A 22,239-nucleotide genomic window follows, 5' to 3' on the forward strand; every position below is an offset into this window, starting at 1 on the left:
GAGGCTAAAAGAGCTTAAGGAGATTCCCACGGTCAGGGGCGAGAGGCACTGGGATGTGAGCACAGGGAATCTGATCCCAGGTCCACATGTGCACCAAACCCATTGTCCAGAAGTGGGTCACACATGGCAGCAGAGGGCAGAGGGAGTCTCAGGTGGCCCGCCAGCAAGAGGAGGGTCACTTCTAGAGGCAGCCTGGGGCAGACAACACTAGAGTTTGGGTCCGAGAATACTCATGTCAGGGGACTGTTGGGAGAGCCCTGAGATGCCGAGGGCCTGTCCCCTTCTCTCCTTCTTTCCAAGGCAGCTCTCTCAATATTCTCCAGAGACACTGGGGCTTGGCCACTCCCACAGCCATACGCTCTTCTCTCTCACCTTCCAGCCAGCTTGCCTTCATCATATTCTAAAGGACCCTCGCTTTTCCCTGCTTTTCCCCTGCTTAACTGTGCCTTCTGCTGCCAGCAGCGCCTACAAACGATGCTCAAACTTAGCCCTCAGGAATACAGAGATGGCAGCTATCTGATGGACAGTCGAGAAGCAATTATTTGCGGCCGAGTTCCTTTGCTCATGATATTGCAGACCAGTCTGAGTTCAGCCCGATCTGCCTAGGATGTGTCCACACTGGCTCCAGGTATGGACTGTTGTGAGCCTACCCAAGGGCCACTCCTTGTCCCCACAGCCTCTATTAAGTTGCTGGCAGGCATCAGGCAACCATGGGCTCTAGGAAAGACTGCAGAATGAGCCTAGATTTTCCTAAGCCAGTGGAGATTCCTTAGGAACAATATTTGACTTAAAATGGGCTGTGCTGCAAGCCTGGCCAAGGAGTCATGAGAAGCCAACTGGAGGCTCCATGGACGTCTTCTGGGGACATGGGAAAACTTGGGGCTGCGACATCCATCCTACATCCTCTTAGTCAAAAGCATGAGGTCAGAAGCCAGCATGCTCAAGATGGTAGAGCCGGAAGACGAAATGAACCTGGGTCCTCAAGGAAGTTTTGCAAGGAAGTCAGCCAACCCTGGAACTGCCTTACCTCCATATTTCTTATTGTGTAGGGCTCGAAGTCCCTTCAAGGTTCCAGCCTTTTTCAGTTGTGTCCTCTGTTACATGCAGCTGAAAGCGCCCTGATACAACAGCCCAGCAGCATCTGGTGGCCCTTGCCAGCAATGGGAAGCACATGAGGTCCAAATCTGCACCAGACTGGGGGTGCCCTGAGAACTTTAGTTGCTAACACCCAGACCTGTGGGCAAAATGCAAGGAAATAAGTGGAAAGTTATATAATGAACTTTCCTGGAGGCTAGAAAAAGTGTCAAAGCACTCTACAATCAAACCTAATTGAAAACAACAGCTCTTTAATCTAAATTTACAACATAATCAGCCTTCTGGTTACCTAATTATAATTAAATTAGATTGGCAGCATATTTCATATATGCTAATTAAAAGCACTAAAAGCTGCATGTGGGAACTGTTGTGTCAGTTTGCTCCCAGTGAGAGCCAAGTATGAAAGGTAGCTCCCCGGGCTCTGAATTTAGAGGCTTGGGTTTTAGTCCTGCCTCTGCTCAAACTGGCTGTGTGACTTTAGGCAAGTCACTTAGCCCCTCTGAGTCTCTGCCTCCTTGTCTGTAGGAATCCAGTGAAACACAGAGTGTCCTCCTTGATTCATCTTAACCTGTTCCTGAACATCATATAACTAAAATCATACACAATGCATTTTTTTTCTGTGCCTACTAAGAAACCTACTACAATTTTAGGGCGTTTTATTGCCAACGAGATGACGACCACTAACTAGCAAAGATTTTCACTGTTCAAGCATTCAACAAGCCGTGGGGCCCCAGGATTGCACAGGCAGGAAGCCGGCTTGTACAAGGTACACAGCCTCTAAGGAGGGCAAACTTTCCAACATTCACTTTAGAGGCAGCCCAGGAGATGATGGCCACGGAGAAATCTCCCAGAGGTGGAGCCAGGGCCATAAAGAGCAATGGACAGGGACCTCCTTCTGGAAATTAGAGTGGGGTCTAATGAAGGAACTCCCCACCCATGGTCCGGCCCCCTCAGTGCCGCCCGGCAGAGGCTCAGCTGTCCTTCCTCTTTCTGAATACAAGCAGGCATCGTACTCACGCTGTTTCTGCTCGGCCTCTGCGTTTTGAGTTTGGAGGTGGGGGAATTTAGATAACTTGTCCTTTTGGTTTATATGCCACCGAAGCAAGAGAAGCCACACCCAAACTCAAGAGGAGACCGCATCTCCTCAGCTTTGAGCTGGGTACAGTGACCTGAGAGGTCTTTGGAGCATCTCCGGTGTGGAGGAGATGAGTGTATTCTTCGAGGGATGGAGGAAAGGTGCACACAGCTATTTAGCTTGTCACCAGGGATTTATGACCCCCTGCTGGAGTGTGAGGTTGTCACTAGGGATTTATGACCCCCTGCTGGAGTGTGAGGTTGTCACTAGCTAAGACCACATTTCTCGGCCTACTTGCATTTTTTTAAATTGAGATAAAATTCACATTTTAAAGTATACCACTCAGTGGCATTTCATACATTCACAACCAGCCATCCTCTGTATCAAGTTCCAAAACATTTTCATTACCCAAAAGAAAACGCTGTACCTATTAAGCAATTACTACCCATTCCACTCCTTAGCCTCTGGCAACCACCAACCTGCTTCCTGTCTCTAGAAATTTACCTATTCTGGATATTTCTTATAAAAGGAATCATTCCATATGTGGCCTTTTGTGCTTGGCTTCTTTCACTTTGTATAATGTTTTCCAGGTTTATCTGCGTTGTAACATATACCAGCACTTCATTCCGTTTTTTCTATATTATTTGTTTTTAGAGAGAGAAGAAGGGGAAGAGAGTAAGAAAGAGAGAGAAACATCCATCAGCTGCCTCCTGCACACCCCCTTCGGGGGATCAAACCCCCAACCTGGGCAGGTGCCCTGCCTGGGAATCGAACCCAGCATAGGGTGCATAGGGTGATGCCCAACCAACTGAGCCATACCAGCCAGGGCAGTACTTCATTCCTTTTTATGACCACATAATATTCCATTGTATGGATATACCACAATTTTTATCCATTCATCTGTTGATGGACATTTGGGCTGTTTCCACTTTTTGGCTAATGGAAATAATGCTGCTATGAACATTTGTGTACAAATATTTGTTTGAACATTTCAGTTCTTTTGGGTATACACATGAGAGCGAAACTGCTGGTAATTCTGTGTTTAATTTTTTGAGGAACCATCATATTGTTTTCCACAGCATCATCCCCCTTGCATTTGGGTGACAAACTTGTTCTCGCCAATGGCAAGTAAGTGGAAGAAATCTTTGTCACGTCTGGGCAGGAGGGCTTTCCCACAGTGTCAGCCCACTTGTGGCTGAGCATGAGGGACTCCGAGGTTGTACGGGAGGGAGGAGCCACAGGATGGAAGGATCTGGGTCCCTGGATGAAGGCTGCCCGACCAGGCACACCCACACACCATGGTATAAATAAGAAATAAACTTCTATTGTGTTAAGCCACTCAAGTTTCAGGGTGTATCTGTCACAGCAGCTGGCATTATCTTAACTAATACATCGCTCAAGTTCCATCTTTTCATTTCCAGCTTCCTAGCAGAGTTCAACCCGTATAATGCACCTCACATCTCAGCTGGCCTATATCAGAAGCCAGATTCATTGTTTCTATTCTAGACAGGGATATGTTCACTGCAGGGATCAGAAACCACTCATACAGCTTAAGCAAAAGGAGCGTCTCTTATAATGCTACTGAGAGTTCGTGGACATTGGAGACAGAAAAAAAGTACATCCAAGCTCGCGCAAAAGATCAGAGGTATAGCAAGGGGGGAGGGGCAGAGGGGACACAGGTCCCTGAGTGCCAGTCAATGGGGGCAAAGATGCAGGTGGAGAACTTTTCTATTTCAATTTTGCTCTGAGTTACTATTTTTGGCGTGTTGAACACGAAACCTCTAGTGTTGCTGTTTTTGACATTTGTTTCCAGGCCAACTCTGGCCCCCTGCCTCCATTTATCTCCCTCTGTGCTGGGATGAAGGTCCAGATCACCATAAGGAGCCACAGCAAGTACTATCGCCACCTCCCCATCCAGGGCCCACATGGTCTCTGCTCTCTGCTTCTCTCTGGACAACTGTGCGGTGCTCTGCACCGCAGACTGCCGTCTTCTGCTTGCTGCTTCTGTCCCAGGCTTGCATCCCCACGGGAGACAGCCCAGCCTTATTCCTGAATATCCATCCTCACCAGCTTCTTTGTCGCCTCTGAAATCTAAGGTTGTGCATGGTCCACCCCCGTCTGCCACTTGGAATTATTGCCTTGTGCTGCTGGCTCCCTTTTGAGTAAGTGTTGATCTCATCTCTGCAGAGACAAGGCAGGGCCACGGTTTCGTGCCCGGGACAGAACCTGGCTCCCCCACGTCATTTTGTGATCTCAAGCAAGTGATTTAATATCTCGGAGCCTCAGTATCCTCATCTACAAAATGGGTAGAATAATAGTATCTACCTCAGTGTCCTTGCAAATATTACATATATTCTTAAAAATAATGCAAGCAAAGCTCTTAGTAGGGTTCCTGATACACAGTGAGAGCTCTCAATTCTTATGGGTCTAGCTCCCTCCTTGGCGCACCAGGGCTTGGGGAGTAGCAGATGTGAGCAGTGAGGAAGTCTGGTTCTCAGACCTTCGGGGGAGCAGGATCAGATGAGGAGCTTTGGGAGAGGTCCCTGGCCTCTCCCCCATGCAGCCGGATCAGAATCCCAGGGTTGGGCTTGGGAATCTGAGTTCTAATAATCGGCTGGCTTTCACACCCTCAAGAAGACCCCACCAGCCTGCCTAGGCCACCTCCAGGAGGAATTCAGGAGAAAATGCCAACCTTGGCCTAAAGCAAGCATCCTCCTGCAGTCACAAGAGTCCCCCTCTTGCTCATTTAAGCCCTTGCTCAAGACCCCCTCGGAGTATTGGCGTCTGTCTCCCTCCCTCTGCTTCCTGGTCCCTCGTAGCACTTTCTAGTACCCGCCTCTGGAGTGTGTTCATTTTCCTCGCCTGTCTCCCCGGCTCCTGGATGCCCCTGGCAGTGCCCAGCACCCAGGAGATGGTAAGTGCGTGTGGTGAGTAAAAGAAGGAACCGGCCTCTGTCCAGTCTCCCTTTCCCATCCCTTAGCAAGGTCCTGGGTGGGTTCCAGGGCTCTGGGGTCCCTCTCCTTATTAAAACAGCCCGGCCTGCTTTGGAGCTCTAATCTCGTATCTGATTCCAAGGTCTCCCCTCCCCATCACAGCGGGGCTTGGGGCTCTGAGGACTTAAGAGGGGACAGGAAGCCTGCTTTCCACCTCCTACCCCACCTGCACCTGGGAGTGAAGGGGAGCTTGGTCTGCCTTTGAGAAAACCCTCCCCTTCTCCAGCTTGTCTGGGGTTGGGGGCTGGGAGTCAGCAATTCCAAGGAGAGGGCAGAGGTCTCCCAGGGTAGCTGCCACATGGCAGTCCTCTCTGGGTTGGTAGGTGCCGCTTGCCTGGCTAATCCTTACTGGGGGAGGCTTCTAGAAGCTGGTGCCTTGTGGGTGCAGGCATGAGTTCCCTGGTCCCACAGGGGCCTCCACTCGCCAGTACTCTGAGTGAATGAACCGGTTTCACTCTCTGCACACCTAAGCTGTCCCCACTGGCAGCCACATTTACAGGTCCTTTTGCCTGGAGGCAGCCACCTCCTACCATGTCCCCTGGAGGCCTGAGAAAGTCACACACGTGGGTGTTCAATGCACACGTGGGTAGACAGGTGCCTGCCTAGCCCTGCCATTTCTCTCTAGCCCTCTTCTCTCTGGCTCCCTGAGGCTCATCTGGAGATCAGCACGTCTAGGGCCTGAGCACTGTCTGTTGCGGATGAGAGCCACGCTTCCCTCCTGTGGCCACCTAACCCCTCCCTCCAGTCTTGCAATCTTTCCTGTCACTGGGCTCCGTGGCACAATGAGAGGAACAGCACAAAGGAGCTACTCCTCCTTCCCCCACACACACCTTGGGGAAGAAGAGAAATTGCCCTCGCAGACCTCCCTCACGCAGTACAGAGGGACTCCTTGTCCCAGGCAGCCTGGGGCCAGAGGGCAAGTCCCACTTTACAGCCTGTCCAACAATCAACCACTTCTTGATCTTCAGATCAAAGCGTCCAGGCTTGGAGGCTCTGCCAAAGGGCAACGAGCCCAAGCCCATGGACCTTGGGAACACCAGGCTCCTATCAGAACAATAAAGATAAAATCACTAGTTCCTCCATCGCCACCTTCCTTCTTTACTTCTGTAGTGGCTGAGGGAATATCAACTGACCTCCAGGAAGCAGCCCATAAAGAAAGAGGCAGGATCTTCCCTTCCGATGACTGGGGGGACGAACATGATGGAGTTGGCGGCTGGAGCTGCAGTAACCATCTTGGGTTATAAAGTAGACTCTACATGATATTGGTGCTAGAGCAACAAGTTAGAAGGAGTCTGGGTTCCTGACAATCATAGAACTGCCTTTCTAACCCCAGGGTATTTGCCTCTGGTTCATTACATGAGAGAGAGAGGGGGACATGCCTTATTTTGTTCAACCAATCTTGTCAAGCCTTCTGCCTCTTGGAGCCAAACCTCATGCTCATAGTTGAGCGCTAGGCTTGAGGCCTGCTCCTGTTTGGAAAAATTATTTTCTTGCAATAATCAGGATTGAAAGATGAGTGGAAAGGAAATAACCTTTGCTTTACAATGTGATATTCTTTCAATGTGTTTGTGCACTCCTAAAATTCTCTCTCCTGCCACAGGTGGTACCTGCCTCATGCTTTAGAGAAGCCTCAGAGGCTTCAAAGTCAGTTGAACCTGGGTAAGAATTTGGTTTCTAAAATTCACTAGCTGTGTAGCCTTGAGCAGGTCATCCAACATTTCTGAACTTCAGGTTCCTGTTTGCTTGAAGAGGAATAATAATGTCTGTCTGGAGGGGTTCACCAAATGGATTTTTATTGTACACCTACGACCTACATGACATTATGCTGGAGATGCCACAGAGATAAAGACAGAAAGGCCTTGACCTTCACAGGGCTTGAAGTCCAGTGATGGAGAGGTGATAAGAAAAGCTAGTAAATAAGCAAACCAAATAATCACAGTGAGCAGTTACTGTACCAGGGAATAACAGAGTGTGGGAGCACTGGAAACTGGGAAATCATCCCCTCTAGAGACTAAAAGAATAACTCATGTGAATATCTGAGCACACGCCCCTCCTGGAAGCTGCCAGAACTGCTCCTGTCATAGGGGAGCATGCTCTTAACCAAGCCCAAACGACCCCTCCCCACGCAGCTGGTGTACAGCGCCTACCAGGGCAATCCAATCTGTATTGCTTCTGTCCATCTAAGGACCAAGGAAGGAAGGACGGACAGACAGAAAGCCTCACACAGACTGCCAGCAGGGAAAGCTATCGCTGCAGACCCTGCCTGGCACAGACCCTCCACTGAGCTGGCATTGTCCCTTTACATAATGGGCACCACCTGGGTCCCAGAGAAGGCAATTGGCATCAGTTGGTTCCCACTGAGCCCGAGCTGGAGGGGGACCCTGGCTCCCCTCCCAGGTAGTGGTGCTGGAAGCCACCAGCTCCTGAGCTGTGTATCTTTTACTCCCGAGGACCTCCATTGGTGACCTCTTCACAATCAGGCAGGGCCCACAGCTGCCACCAACACAAGAGACTGGGTTCTCGGAGTTAAGTGATCAGACCCCATCCACCACTGTGTGCCTGGAGGGGCCAGATGTGCGCACTGAGGACAAGGTAAGCTACCGAGGGACTCTGCAAAGTCTGTTTCTAGCTTGTGTCCTTAGAATTTCATTCAGTATAAAAAAATACGCCATCTAGAATTGGTGTACTGAATATATCTAAGTGGGTACCAAGGCAGGCATATGGGAGATATACTCCTTAGCTGTTTCCAACTGCCTGGTCTTGGGCAGGTCACTTAACCTCCCTAAGCCTTGGTTACCTAAGTCTTTGATGGACATGGTTGGTAATCATAGTACCTACCTCAAGTTTTGGGGAAAGAGCAAGTAAAAGAATCCTGTAAACACAGTTAGGACATGTTCCATGTGTGTTGCTATGACCCATCTTCTTCACGCAACAGAAGTCTTTGAGCATCTAATATGTGTGAGGTCCTGGTCTAGACTCTAGAAATACAAAGACATACACAAAGCTGGAAGGACTGTTGAAAGTCATCTCGTCTGTTGAAAGTGACCACCCATTAGATGCAACATGTCTAAACTGGGTGAAAGACCGTATGACCTCCCCACTCCATTGCAGCAGTTAGCTTTTGCCATGTAACAAACCACCCCAAAACTTAGTGACTTCCAGTGATAAATGTTTCTCCTTTCTCCTGACTCTGTGGGTTATCTGAGCCAGCTAGGTCAGCGCTGGGTGGGCCAGGACAGCCCCATGCACAGGTCCTGGGCCTCAGCCAGGATCTCTGCAGCTACTCTCCCCATGGTCTCTCAAACCCACGAGCTATGATGGGCTGGTTCACTAAGTGCCAGAAGGCCCCACAGGAAGAGAAAGCAAGCTCCAGCTCACAAGCACTTTCCGAGCCTCTGCCCATAACACATTAGCTATCATTCCATTGGCCAAAGCAAGTCACAAGGCCAAAGCCAGAGTCTGTATGGGTGTAGACTACCCAAGGGCATGGAACAAGAGACACAAGAACAAGGGGTGAGGGGCCATCACTGCCACAATCAACCCTATTGAGCCATAGAAACTTTCTATAGGAAAAATAATTTGATAATAAAGAATTAGAGAAGGAATATATGGGAACCACGTATTATGTACTTCAGTGGTCCCCAAATGTCTTTGATCACATGTCTTTGTGTAAGTTAGCTCGGGCTGCCATAATAGAATACCACAGACTGGGGGGCTTAAACAACAGAAATTTATTTCTCACAGCTCTGGAGGCTGGAAGTCTGAGATCAGAGTGCCAGCATGATCAGGTTCTAGGGAGGGCTCCCTTCCGTTTCCAACCCCAGGAGGACCGCAGAGATTAATTAGAGAGCAGAAGTCTGCGAGAAGGCAGCCACATTATGAATGTCTTGCAAGCAGGGCCGCTGTCTAATTCAGCCACTGGTTCCATTAATACTCATGGAATGTGCCAGGCATTCTTCCAGGTAATATAGCAGAGTGGTTATGGCATGGGCTCCAGGGCAAGGCTGCCTGGGTTCCTCTCTCAGCTCCACTGCTTCAAGTTGTGTGATCTTGGGCAAGTTAATTAGCATCTCTGAGCCTTAGGGATAATATTACTTACCTCATCATTTGAAGATTAAATGATATATATAAATTTCTGAGAACAAATATCCCCACAACACTTGCACACAAATGTTCATAACAGCCCAAAAGTAGAAACAGCCCAAATGTCCATCACCTGATGAATGGATAAATAAAATGTGGTCCATCCATACAACAGATTATTCAGCAATCAAAGGGAGTGAGGTACTGACAAACGCTACAATAAGGATGAGCCTTGAGAACATTATGCTCAGGAGCCAGTCATGAAAAGACCACGTACTGCACTTTCATTTATATGAAATATCTGGAAAGGGAAATCTATAGAGAAAGAAGGTAGATTAGCAGTTGTCTGGGCCTTTGGGGGATTGAGGGGAAGAAGGGTGACTGTAATAGGTCCAGGGTTTTCTTTGGGAGTAATGAAAATGTTCTAAAACCAATTGTGATGGTGGTTGCACAACTCTGAATATGCTAAAAGTCAGCGAATCAGCAAATTATATGGTACGTGAATTATATCTCAATAAAGCTGTTTTTAAAATGTCTTAGAACAATGCCCAGTATTATTCGGTGCTGGGACAGTAGGAATAAAGGAGACGAGCAGATTCTCTGCATCATGAAGCTCGTAGTCACAGAATTCCCTCCGCACCCAGCTCACCGCCTAGCGCAGCACTGGCTCAGCTGACATTCGCCATCGTCTGTGTGCATTCTGTAAGGCCCAGCCACTACTCCGTGTGCGGTGTGACTTGTGATGTCTGGCCAGGGTTGTCTGCCTGTCCATCTCTGTGTCTGACAAAGCTCACCCTCCCATGGTCCACAGGGCCAAGATCACAGCTTTGCTTCTGAATTTTCCCACCTGCTGGTCTGGCTTTGTCTCGTGCTCTCATGAGTCCCTGAGCCCCTCACTTTTCACCCCCGCCCCCACCCTTGGACTTGACAATGCACCTGCTGCTCTGGTTTGGACCTTCAGCCTTCAGGAGCAGGCTCTGGGCCCCCACCCTGGGGATGGGCTGGTGCCAGTGAAATGGGGCCACCTCGTTCTCAGGGCATTGCCAAGGTTCCCAGTGCACCAGTTCTTGGAACATAGAATTCACCAGAGGGCCTCTGGGTGCCGAGTAAATGAAGAGGAGCCCTTATCCCCCAGGGGCTGCACCAGGTTCACATGACAGGGTGACAGCAAAGCCGCATTTCCAGAGAGCTCAGGGGAGCTGTGGAGGCAGGCACTGCTCTTCCAGGACAGCCAGCCCAGCCTTCCACACAGGGCAACCAGCCATCTCAGCTTGCCAGGGACTTCCTCAGTTCTAAAACCCAAAGTCCCACCTCCTGGGAGCCCCCTTGGTCCCAGGCAAACTGAAACAGTTGATCACTCTAGTTCCCACAGGAATCAATGACCCCTCTTCCCCTCCTCTCCCCCCCATAACACCCAGGGTGGAAGCCACAATGATAGCATCAGGTTAAAGACAGAAGGCAAGAGCCAGCACAGTATCACCCAGGACTGGGGAGCCTCCCCCCACGTCCATGGGGGCCTGCAGGACAGCCCACGGTGCCCCTGCACCAGCAGCCCGGCAGACCTGAGGGGCAGAGGGGGCTCACTCCCAGGGATGACACGCAGAGGGCAAGGCCAGGAGGCCTGGTGGCAACTGCATCCCGCCAGGGGGCCCGGGCCAGGGCGTCCACCCTCCCAGAGTCCCTAACCAGCTCCCAGCCTGTCAGCACTGCCACCGTGCCTTGTCAGCCCTGGCCTGTGCCTCTGCGTCACACACCTGCCCGGGTGATGGCAGTCACCTCGCTGTGCGGGCGGCCAGCAGGCAGGCACTGGGTGGAATGAAGCCGCTGGATGGGGGACAGGCGCCCCAGCTTCCCCTGGCACTGTGGCATCACAGGAGGGAGCCAGACAGCAGAGCCACCGAGAGTGGCCTCCCTCGTCCCTCCGTCTCTCCCGTGGCTGTTTGTGGGGAGAGCCGGTCACGGTACATGAGTTCACACGGGCCAGGGCTACAGGCCCGGCCCCGGGGCGCTCACCGCAGCCCCTTCCCGGGACCTGGCCCGGCCCCCTTCCCACGGGCCTGGCAACCAGCAGGGTTCTGGCCCCCGGTCAGCCTCACACTTGGCTGGTCCCCTTCCTCCCCTTCTCTTTCCATATTCACTCAGCGGGCTGGGCAGGGCGGTCAGGGCCTTAGAGAGGGCAGAGGAGCGGGAAGCGAGCCGAGGCTTGGGGGGGGGGCCCGGGCAGGAGGGGGGGCGCCCGGGAGGGCCCCGAGGGGGCCAGTGCAACAGGACACAGGCGGGAAAGGAGCCGAGGCTCAGGGGGCCGGGGCAGGAGGGGGGGGCGCCCGGGAGACCCGGAGGGGGCCAGTGCAACACGACACAGGCGGGAAGCAAGGCACAGCACTGGCTGACGTGCCCAAGCTCTGGGGTCAGGCTGCCCGGGTTCAAACAGCCTGTGGGATCTCGGGTAAGTTACTTGATTTCTCTGAGTGTCATCTGAATCGCCTCATCAATGACCCCTCAAAGGGCCGCAATAAGAACCAAGCGAGACAACGTACAGATTGTGCAGCATGCAGCAGATACTCTAGAAACAGGGGCATTTATTTTATTGGAAAATAGATCCATCCTTTTGGGGATTAGGAACACCACCGCCAGGAAGCCCCCTGCGCTTTCTTTCAAGCATCTAAAGTACTTTTGGGGGAAAGAGAGGGCAGAGAAGGGTATGCTGGGGGAGTAAAGATAGGAACAGGAGTAAGCGTGCATTGTGCCCCCCCCCCAGGCCAGGCCCTGTGCTGGCCCCTTGATTACCCACCATACCTCACTCTATCCACCCAGCAGCCCATAAAGGGAGGCCTGCTGGTTGACCCAACAAAACTACAACCCAGCCTCAGTCCCCGGCCCTTGAGGTGTTCTAAGTATTTGATGTAGGGACATGCAAGGCCCAGAAGGAAAACTAGATCAGGATTGGCATTCAGTGGCGGCTCGAACACAAGGGCCCAGGCTCATGGGCAAGGAGAGTAACGGCTCTTTTCTAAGGCCAGCGGTTGTGAACATCCGAAGGACACTGCGCTTTCTTCCTCCAGAACACAGGGGCGAAGGGGAGCCATTTCCAGGGGTGAAGCAGAAACACGGGCTGGTGCCCATCAAAGGGGAGGCCAAACACTGAGCTCAGGTTCGGGTTAGAGGCTCAGCATCTTCATCTTCAAAACGCAGCCCATTCACTGTGCTGGGTCACAAGGTAACCGGTGGGGTGGGGTTCTGCAGTGATCTGCTTGGCTCTCCACAAATGGCTCTTTGCCATGGCAACAGGCACTTCAGATATTCAGCTTGCTCAGATGGGAATCTGCTCTCCAGGGGCATTTCGGGCTTCTGTCCCTCACTGTGGGGGGGGGGGGTGTGTGCAGGCTACTCCCAGAATGCATGGTGGGGGGTGGGGGGAGGGAAGCCCTGAACTCTCCATTTTCCCTTCTTAGTAGGAGCCTATATCTCCCTGTTTTCTTTCCCCAGAAGGTGTGGAGCAAGGGAGGATTGATGTGTAGAGAAAAGAAAGCACTGAGTAGCCTGAGAGTTCACCTGCCACAAAGGGTCTTTTCCCAAACCCCTCCCACCAGCAGTTACTACAAATATAAAAGCAGACTCAGTCCTGCCCCCCAGGAGCTCCCAGAGCCCCTGGAGGCCAGGGCTGTGGCAGTGCAGCTGAGCATGGCCCCAAAGATCCCACACGGAGACATGGAGTCCTGGGAAGTTAAGGAATCTTCTGAAGGTTCCACCCCCACCCAAGCTCCCTTCTCCACGGTTCGCTCCATCTCGTAATGGCCAAGTCCATCCTTCTGATGCTTCAGGCCAAACCTTGGACCTAGACCCCACCCTTCCTCTCACACGTCATAGCCAACCTGTCAGTAATTCCTCTGGACCCCAACCTTCAACATATAATCACCTCCTACCTCTTCCAACCATCTGTACTGCTCCCGAGCCTCTTGGCCGGCCTCCCTGGACCCCTCACTGCTGTTCTCCATGGAGCAGCGAGAACAAGTCCCTGTTTAAAGTCAAACTGTGTCTTCCTCTGCTCCAAACTCACCAGGGCTTCCCTCTCACTCGAGAAAAGCGACCTTCTTGGCCTCTGAGGCCCTGCGTGACCCGGTCCCTGCGACCTCTCAGACTTGTGCCACCACTGGCCCCTCACCCAACCTGCCCCAGTCATGCTACCTTCTGTAAGAACAAAGGAGAGACCTCAGCTGTCAGCATCCTCCAGGGACAGCCGGCTCAGCTGCCTCACCCAAGGTCACACCTTCTCCCCTACAGAAAACACAGGGGCGTGAAGGCCTGGCCTTCTCACCCCAAATGGAACAGCCCTCAAGGGTCATCCCATCTCAGAACTCTCCGGGGGCTGGGCTGGGCTGAGCCTGCACCACCGCTTAGCTTCCCCCTCTGGCTGACCCCTGCTTCCTCCCCTCCCCCCTCCTGCAGGTGTGGATCGATCATCCTGACAGGTATCAGACCTCTGACGCTGCTTTAATGTCCCCTCCACATGGGATTCTTCCACCAAACTGATGTGGTTCACATCCCAGTTCCAGCCTTCACCAGCCTAGAACTTTGGGCAAATGCAATAATCTCTTGGTGCCTCAGTTTCCCCATCTGTACAGCAGGGTGATAACAGATCCACCTCCACATTTCTTCACAGCTCCTGGCACATCCCAGCCCCAGTCCTCCCCATGACGTTAGGTTGCAGCGGCCACCCCTGCTTGATCCCTCCCCTGAATTCCTGTTTCCTGCTCTGCCCTCTGTGGCTGGTCCTCTGTGCTCACGTGGTCTTTGCCCAACCACAGGGCACCCGCCCGACCCTGACCCTGACTTTGCACTGGAGATTTGGAAACACAGAGGACAGATGGATCCACAAAACTGGTTTAAAATTAAATCCCTGATGTGCCTGCTCTCAAAAAAACGCAACCATGTCAACAGCCTGGGTGCCACCTCCTACCCGACTACTCAGGCTTCTCCCTCATTACTGGCTCCTTTGAAACTTCTAAAAGACCCAGGCTTTACTGTGCAGAGTACCTCGGCTGTCCCCAACAGCTAGAACCCCTTTGCATGCCCAGGTGCTCAGAACAGACACCATGCACACGGCTTCCCTCCCCTCTCCTCCCACGGGAATGGACACACTCGCTTCCTCTCACAGTGGGAAGAAAGCCACGCGCTCCCCAGGACGGCAGGCATCCTGGAGTCGGCTGGGATTTTTTTATAACAGGACTTTTTTCCTTTATGTGGAGCTGGGTCTGCCCTGAGCAGCCCAGATCTCTCATCTGGCCTCATCCAACTGCTCCTCTCGCCACACAGGGCTGGGGGTAGCCTAGGAGGGGACTGGACTTGTTTGTGAACTGGCCGCTCTGGAACAGTCAGAGGATGACAGTCACAGCCTTGACAAGTTAGGTCAACCGTTTCACCGGAACAGCCCAGCCTGTGGCCCAGGGAGTACAGGATGAACCGCAGAGCTCCCAGACATGTGACACCCCTCAATCCTTCACCCCAGGAAAACGGCAGAGCAGGGTCTGCTGGGGCATCTGCGAGTAAGAGGCCACAGAGCGGCTGCACTCCTGGACACCCTGGCCCAGGCCTGTGGGCTGTCCATACCTACCAACACCTTGCCTTTGTTTGTCTTTGCAATGGAAAAGCATCCAGCTGGCAAGTCCCTGGGGACAGCGACAAGGAGAGGAAAGAAAGCCTGCAAGGGGTTAGGAATGAAAGCTGATTGGCCCAAGCAAAGACTGGCCACACCTGGAGCCCTCCCCAGGCCATGGTCAGGGTGCCTTGTGTTTGGCTGGCCTCCCCCCACTGCTCCATGCCCAGGCCTTCCCGGGAGCTTTTCCCCCTTCGTTAGCCACCATCTGGTGGTGTCGCTGAGAGCCTGGAGGGTGGCCAGGAGCTGGCACAGGCTAAGCACAGAGATTTGCTGGCCTGTGTGCTGGCCTTGGCTCCAGGGACCTCGACTCACTCCTGATTCAATGATGGGGGAGGGTTCCAGTGGCCTCCCGGGCCCACAGATGGGCAGCCCCAGGAGGAAGCCGCATGGCAGGGTCCTGTTGTTGTTAAATGCAGCTCATTAGTTTTTATCAGTAAGATGCTTCTTGGCTCGAAGGAACACACCTGCCCCCAGCAGGAGCGGCCACCAATGGCCCTGGGAATATTGTGGGCGGGGGGTAGGGGGGCTTGTTCTTGGAGCTTGACATCCTCTCTCAGACCTCGAAGGCCCCCTCTGTGAAAACCCAGAGGATGTGTCAGCACACTAAACCCGAGGCCTAGAAGCCCAGCATCCCATGCTCCCCAGGGCCAAGGCCAAAGCCAGGCCTCTCCACTGGCAGCCAGATAACCCCACGACTCAGCTCTGAAAACAGACCACACCAGGGGCCAGCGAACTTTGTAAAAACCCAGAGAGCAAACAGTTTAGGCTTTGCAGGCCAAGAAGCAAGATTGAGGATATTGTAGGTACTTGTATAAATATTTAAAATTTAACCACTTGAAAATGTAAAAAAAAAAAAAAAAAGCCCTGGCAGTTGTGGCTCATGTGCCCAGCCCTGAAGTAGCTGTTGGCAAAGGGGAGAGATCTGGGCTCCGGGAGACCTCCCATGAGCACGTTGCACCCCGCACCTGAGCAGCTGGGGTTCTGGTGGAAGGAAGATAGTGGGAGTGAATGTTCATTTGGAGACGCACCAAGTTGCCAGGCCTTGCTGGGATTTTTGTGTTTTTTTAGCTTCTGCAATATTTTTAACTAGAAATATTACACTGTCAAAGCAAGTGAGTCACCATGCCCTTCTGACAGAAGCCTGGCGGATTGTGAGGACTTCCATCCAAACTCCCGGGGAGACACAGATGCCTGGATGGGAAAAGGCAAGGAAATGTTAAGCTGCCCTTGGAAGCATTTGATGTCCTCACACCAGGGGCTGGGCCACAGAGGGGCGAGGCTGCAAACCCATGGGGAAGGATTGGGTCATTTATAGCTTCTATTCATTCACTATGTGACAGCAACTCAGCTAATACATGAGTGAAACAGTCCATAGAATATTAAGGGGAAAAACAATGTGAATTGTCCAAAACTTCATGGGCAGTTCCAACAGGGAGGAGAGCCATCTCCTGGCCCCTCCTAGTCACTGTAATGGTTCAAAAAGCCATGGGAACAACAGGCCAGGGAATAGGTTATTGGCATTCTGACCCTAGATGAGCCACTAGCTCAGCCTCAGTTTCCTCATTTGTAAAATAAGCATTTAGTGTCAAAGGTCAAGATCTTTGCCACTCTGATCCAATGTGACTTCAATCTTGAGCCACAAATAACAAATAGGACCCAGGGACCTGAAATCAGCAGCCCCCTGGGTCCTGGTAATTCCCTTTAGACAGAGTGATGATGCGATGATGATGGTGATGGTGATGATGGTGATGATGGTGATGGTGATGATGGTGATGGTGGTGATGGTGATGGTGATGATGGTGATGGTGGTGATGGTGATGATGGTGGTGATGATGGTGATGGTGATGATGGTGATAATGGTGATAATGGTGATGATGGCAACACATAGCACACTGAACACTTGCTCTATGCCATGCATTGTCCCCATGTATTTCCTCATTAAATGCCCTCAGAAACTCTATGGAATAGTTGCTTTTATTATCCCCATGGAATAGATGGAGAAACTGAGGCTTAGGGAGGCTCCTATGGTCACCAATTATTAGACGGAATTGTATCTCTCCAAAATTCACATGTTGAAGCCCTAGCCCCCAGTGTGAGTATGCTTGGAGATAGTGCCTTTAAAGAGGTAACTAAGGTTAAATGAGGTCCTAAGGGTAGAGCTGTAATCAAATATGACTGGTGTTCCTGTAAGAAGAGGAAGAGACACCAGGGATAAGCTCTCACAGAGAAGAGGCCGTGTGAGGACACTGGGAAGGCGGCCATCTGCAGGCCAAGGTGGGAAGCCTCGAGAGAACCCAAGCTTGCACACACCTTAATCTTGGGCTTCCAGCCCCAGAACTGTGCGAGTATAAACTTCTGATGTTTAAACCATGGGTCTTGGTGTTGTTATGGCAGCCAGAGCTGAATGGGCAATCACCCAACGGTAGAGCCAACACTGGAACCAGGAATCTGACTTCAGAGCCACCTCCTCAAGAACCTCCTCCTCATCATCATCATCTACAATTCAACCCTTTAACTGGAGAGGCTGGTAGCAGACACCCTCGTGGCTGGCTCGGTGTGGACAAGTGTACGGTGGTCGGATCCACCCCCTCGCCCCTCTCCTCTGCACAAGAGTCCATTCGGGACTAGCCAAGACCCAGGTTTTTAGCGGAAATGGTCTCAGGGAAATATGGGCCACAGTTCAGTGGGTAGCTAGAACCATCTAGAGAATGACCAGAGTTGGGTTATGCCGAAAATAGCTGTAGGCACTAAAGAGATTTTAAATGGTATTACCATCTGCTTCTCAGGGAACGGTCTTGGATGCTGCCCGAATCGGACCTGGATTTAAATCCTGCTTTCCCAGGTGTGGGACCTTGGGCAAGTCACTTCATCCTCTGAGCCTTAGTGTCCCCATATGTCACATGGAGATAACCATTCTGACTGCAGCAGGGCTCTGAGGATGAAGTTAACTCGTGGGAAACTGCTTCACAGATGGTCTTAATTCAGTACCACCTAACCCGAGGGACCACCTGAAATCCCCTTAGCTTCATCAAAGCAGAGCCCGCAGTTACAAATCCCCTGGCAGGCAGCCACCAGTCCTTTCTGGAAGAAGCTGGGTATAAATTATAGATCACAGCCTATCGTCAGATCAGCTGCTGTTCTGGTTCTTACCTCCCTCTGGGCAGGGGTCCGGGCCGGCTCCCTCAGAGCACTGCCCATGGCCCAGGGGATCTCTGCTACCCTGCAGTGCCCACCTCTTGCCCCCAGCTTTTCTTCCCCCCAAAATTAAATGCACCTTGGGCTGGGATTGAGGGGACACCCAGAAGGACTCCCAGAAAGCTGCCCTGCCATTGCCCTTGGAGGTGGCCACCACCTGAGTCCCAAGCCCCAGCCCCACTGAGCACACCCACCCCACCTCACCAGAAGAGCAGAATACCCCGGGAATTTTGTGTTTAAGAGTGGGGGGCTGCATGGGGCCAAAGTGAAAGCGGCCCTACTTTCATCCACGGGGTCTGCCCCGCGGAGGGGACTGAGTGAGATTTCTGTCTTCCTTCCCGTGGCCACCGCCCTCTCAACACCACTCACACACATCCGGCCCACGATCCCAGGCCACTCCCAGCACTGGGCCTTCTCCCCCTTCCCCCGGCTCCTCCCCGAGGCACCCCCAGCCAGGGTGGGCTGAGCAAGCAGGCTGAGGGTTGGTGACATCCAGGTCCAAGTGGTTCTCCACCGGGGAAACCTGGAGTTTTGCTAGAAGAATGCAGGCCCTGGGGACAGGACTGCAACCAAGCAAGCTCTGCCTCATGACCTTGGACAAGTCACTTCCTCCCTGAGCTCCATTATCCAAGTCAGTAAAAATAGAGATGCCAATAAAAGCCCCATGGGGGGGGGGGGTTGTTGCGGGGATTAAGATCTCGCATAAAAATAAGTAGCACGGGGGGGGGGGGGGGGGGGCCAGGGGGTCAGCCTGACGGAGTGGTTAGTGAGCGCCGATGCAGGGCCTGGGCCAGAGCGAAACAAGTGAGGGCACAACATGCAGGCGTCAGAGAGTGAGGGCCCCTCTCAGGCTGTGGCCTGGCACCTGCCTCCTTCCCTGGCAATTCGGGCAGGTAAAACTAAGACATACTGAAGCCCGAAATCGCCCAGCATCTGCGTCAGTCTTCGGGAAGGAGGGGAAGACGCAGGGTCCAGCTGCAGAGGGCACAGCTCCTGGTTGGGCTCCCCTTCGCCAGCTCATTCTCACTTCTCAGCTCAAAGCTGAGGCTCTAGCAGGTCCTCCAGGCCGCCCTCCTCACAGCGCCCTGTGGGGACCAGATGAGTAAGGAGGTGAGGCTGCTTTAAATTACGGGGACTGGGCCACTCAGGAGGTGGCGCTCAGGAACGGACCATCATTGGCATTAAGTCCCGTGCGCCTTTCTCCACTCTCCCCACCCACCGCGCCCACCAACACCCTCCTAACACGCTGAGAGTCTCTCCTAATACTTAAAGTCTCCATGAAGCATATCCAGTGGCCACTTGATTCTCCGGCTTCATATCTTTGCATTTGAGAAAAAGAAAGCGAAATTATTCAAAACATGAGTTGGTAATAAAATGCTCTGTAGCAAGGCCCATTCATCTTGCCTACATTTCATTTTTTTAAACAAAACCCACAAATCACCCACCACCACCTTCAATGAATTAACTTGTAAAGAAAATTAGGAAACAGCTCGGATTTTAATCCATATTTGCCTTGGCTGCGAGAAGAGAGGTTCCTTCTTTGGCCTGTCTCTAATCAAGAGTGTTAATTATCTTGGTTACATGCTAGCAAATTAATTATGAACTAATGAAGTTAAAGGAGGTCATTTGTTAAGGAAAACTGATTACATATTGTTAGCTCTGGGGGATTAAATGAAAAATCACTGTCATGAAAACAGCTTTAAAAATTAGACCCGATATTTAATTTGTGAGGTTGCCCAGCTGAAAGGATAAATAACAAGGCACCCACAGCATCCCACGGGAGGCCTGCGGGACTGGCTCGTAGCCACCATCAACACACCCCTCCACTGAGCTCTGGTCTTACAAAGATCAGAAGGCAGAGTGCTCGGGCTCAGCCAGGAGTTGGTTATCAAAGTCAGGGCAGACACGCCTAGCAGGCTGAATGACCGACTTTCCGAGCCAGGCCTGCAATGCAGGGAGAGGAACAGAGTAAGCTCATTGGCACAAAAACTCATTCAAGGCCTTGACTGCCGTGACTAAGTGAAGCAGACACTGCTAGCCACCTACCAACATCTAGTCTCCCTTTCTTCCTCAGAAACAGAACCCCTGTCAAATTCAAGGTGGCAATGCGCCTAGCTAGAAAACTACATTTTCCAGCCTCCCCATGCCTGCATGACTAAATTCTGGTCCATGAAATGAGAGCAGAGGTACAAGTTGCTGGGTACAAGTTCTGAGAACAACAGAAAGCTGGAGAGCCGATTTTCCTCTTCCCTCTTGTTCTTTTTCCTGCCTGGGATGTAGATGTGATGGCTGGAGCTCCCACAATCACCTTGGAGCAGAGGCAACCTTGAGGGTAAATGCCACTCACTAACAATGGTGAAGCAGAAAGGCAGAAGGAGCCTGGGACCCTGATCACTATGGAGCCTGTCTCTAGCTGAGGAGACAGCAATTTTAAAGGCTATGATTCCAGAAGGGCCTCAGCTGTAGTAAGATCTAAGTCCCATGGGTAGGTGAACCAAACTGGCCGGTGAACAAGGCAGGGAAGCTCTCTGCCTTGGCTGTGAGTTCTGCAGAAGGAAAAGAAAATGCAATGAAGAGGTGGATGTGCAGGGAGCCTGCCCGGCACAAGGCTTGGGAAAACGAGATTGGGGCCAGGACCCTCCTTCATCTGGAGCACCGCCTCACTTATTTAATCAGGGCCTCCTAACTGAATTAGGATATTTCCCCATTCTTCAAGTTTTATTAATGCCACCAGCGACAAGGCAGTGACAGCTTACCCCAGCAGAAATAGCGCTCCCCGAGACAGAATGCATGATCACAAGCCGCCTTTTATGAAATGAGCCCAGCAGGTGCCCAAAACAGCCCTCGCTCTGTTCCCTTCTCTTTGACATGAACAGCTGCACTAATGTGAGTTTACTCATCAGATTTAAAATACTTTGCTAAATATCACAGTGAAGTTATTTCTAAGTGGCTTCAGATAGTGTAATAGGATGCAGGACTGGGTTAACAGTGAGGCACATCTAGAAGCAAAAGCAGGGATTTGAAGAAAAACTCCAGATAAGCTAAACATGTTTTTATATTTCAATTAGCTGGTCTGGGGGAGACCCAGGCAACCATACAGCTTGAGGTGCCGCCCAGGTAATTCCAGCGTGCAGCCAGGTTGCCTTCTCTTCATTCCCGGTGAGAAACAAAGTTACACTAGGCCAATGTTTCTCAAAGTGAAGTGACCAGACCAGAGGCACCTGGGAACTTGTTAGAAATGCAAATACTCCTGGCCTACCTCAGACTTGCTAAACCAGAAACTCTGGGGGTGGGGCCCAGGAACCTGTGTTTTAACAGGCTCTCCAAGTGACACTGACGTAGCGGGAAAGATGCCCAAATTGTTCTGTCATAGGTGTGTCCTGACATCTTTCTCTAATCCTGCAATAATAAACATTGCCATTTATTGTGTGCTTGCTGTATACCTGGTGAAGTAATCAGAGTTCTCCAGAGAAACAGAACCAATAGGACAGATATATACATATGAAAGAATTATGAGTAACTGGCTCAGGATTATGGAAGCTGAAAAGTCCCATGACCTTCGATCTTCAAGGAAAGCCAAGGGCATAATTCAGGATGAGACCAAAGACCTAAGTACCAGGGGAGCCAATGGTGTAAGTCCCAGTCCACTGACTGGAAAAGACCAATGTCCCAGCTCAGCAGTCAAGCAGCAGGAAGAGCCAATCTCCCTTCTCCTGCCTTTTGTTCTACTCAGGCCCTCAGAGGATTAGCCGATGCCCACCCAGTGGGGGAGGCAATTCAAACCGAGTCCCCCAATTCAAATGTTAATCTCATCCGGAAGCACCCACACAGATGCACCCGGAATGTTTAATCAAATATCTGGGCATCCTCTGACCCGGTCAAGCTGTCACATAAAATTAATCACCATAACTGGCCCATATATTAACTCACTTTATTGAAACCCTTTGAGGTGGGTCTTATTGTCTGAAGAATTAGGGCTCAAAGCTAAGCTTGCTGAAATCCACATGGTTCATGCAGTTCCAGATCCAAAGCCAGGTCCCCCTGACCTCACATCCATGCTGGTTCCTTTTTCCCGGGCTCCTAGCTGGGGCATGGTTCATAACGACGGTGCAGATGCAGATACTGGTTAGAGGAGTCTGGGA

This window comes from Miniopterus schreibersii, assembly GCF_964146895.1.
Source record: "Miniopterus schreibersii genome assembly, chromosome: 14".
In the NCBI taxonomy this organism is placed as follows: domain Eukaryota; kingdom Metazoa; phylum Chordata; class Mammalia; order Chiroptera; family Miniopteridae; genus Miniopterus; species Miniopterus schreibersii.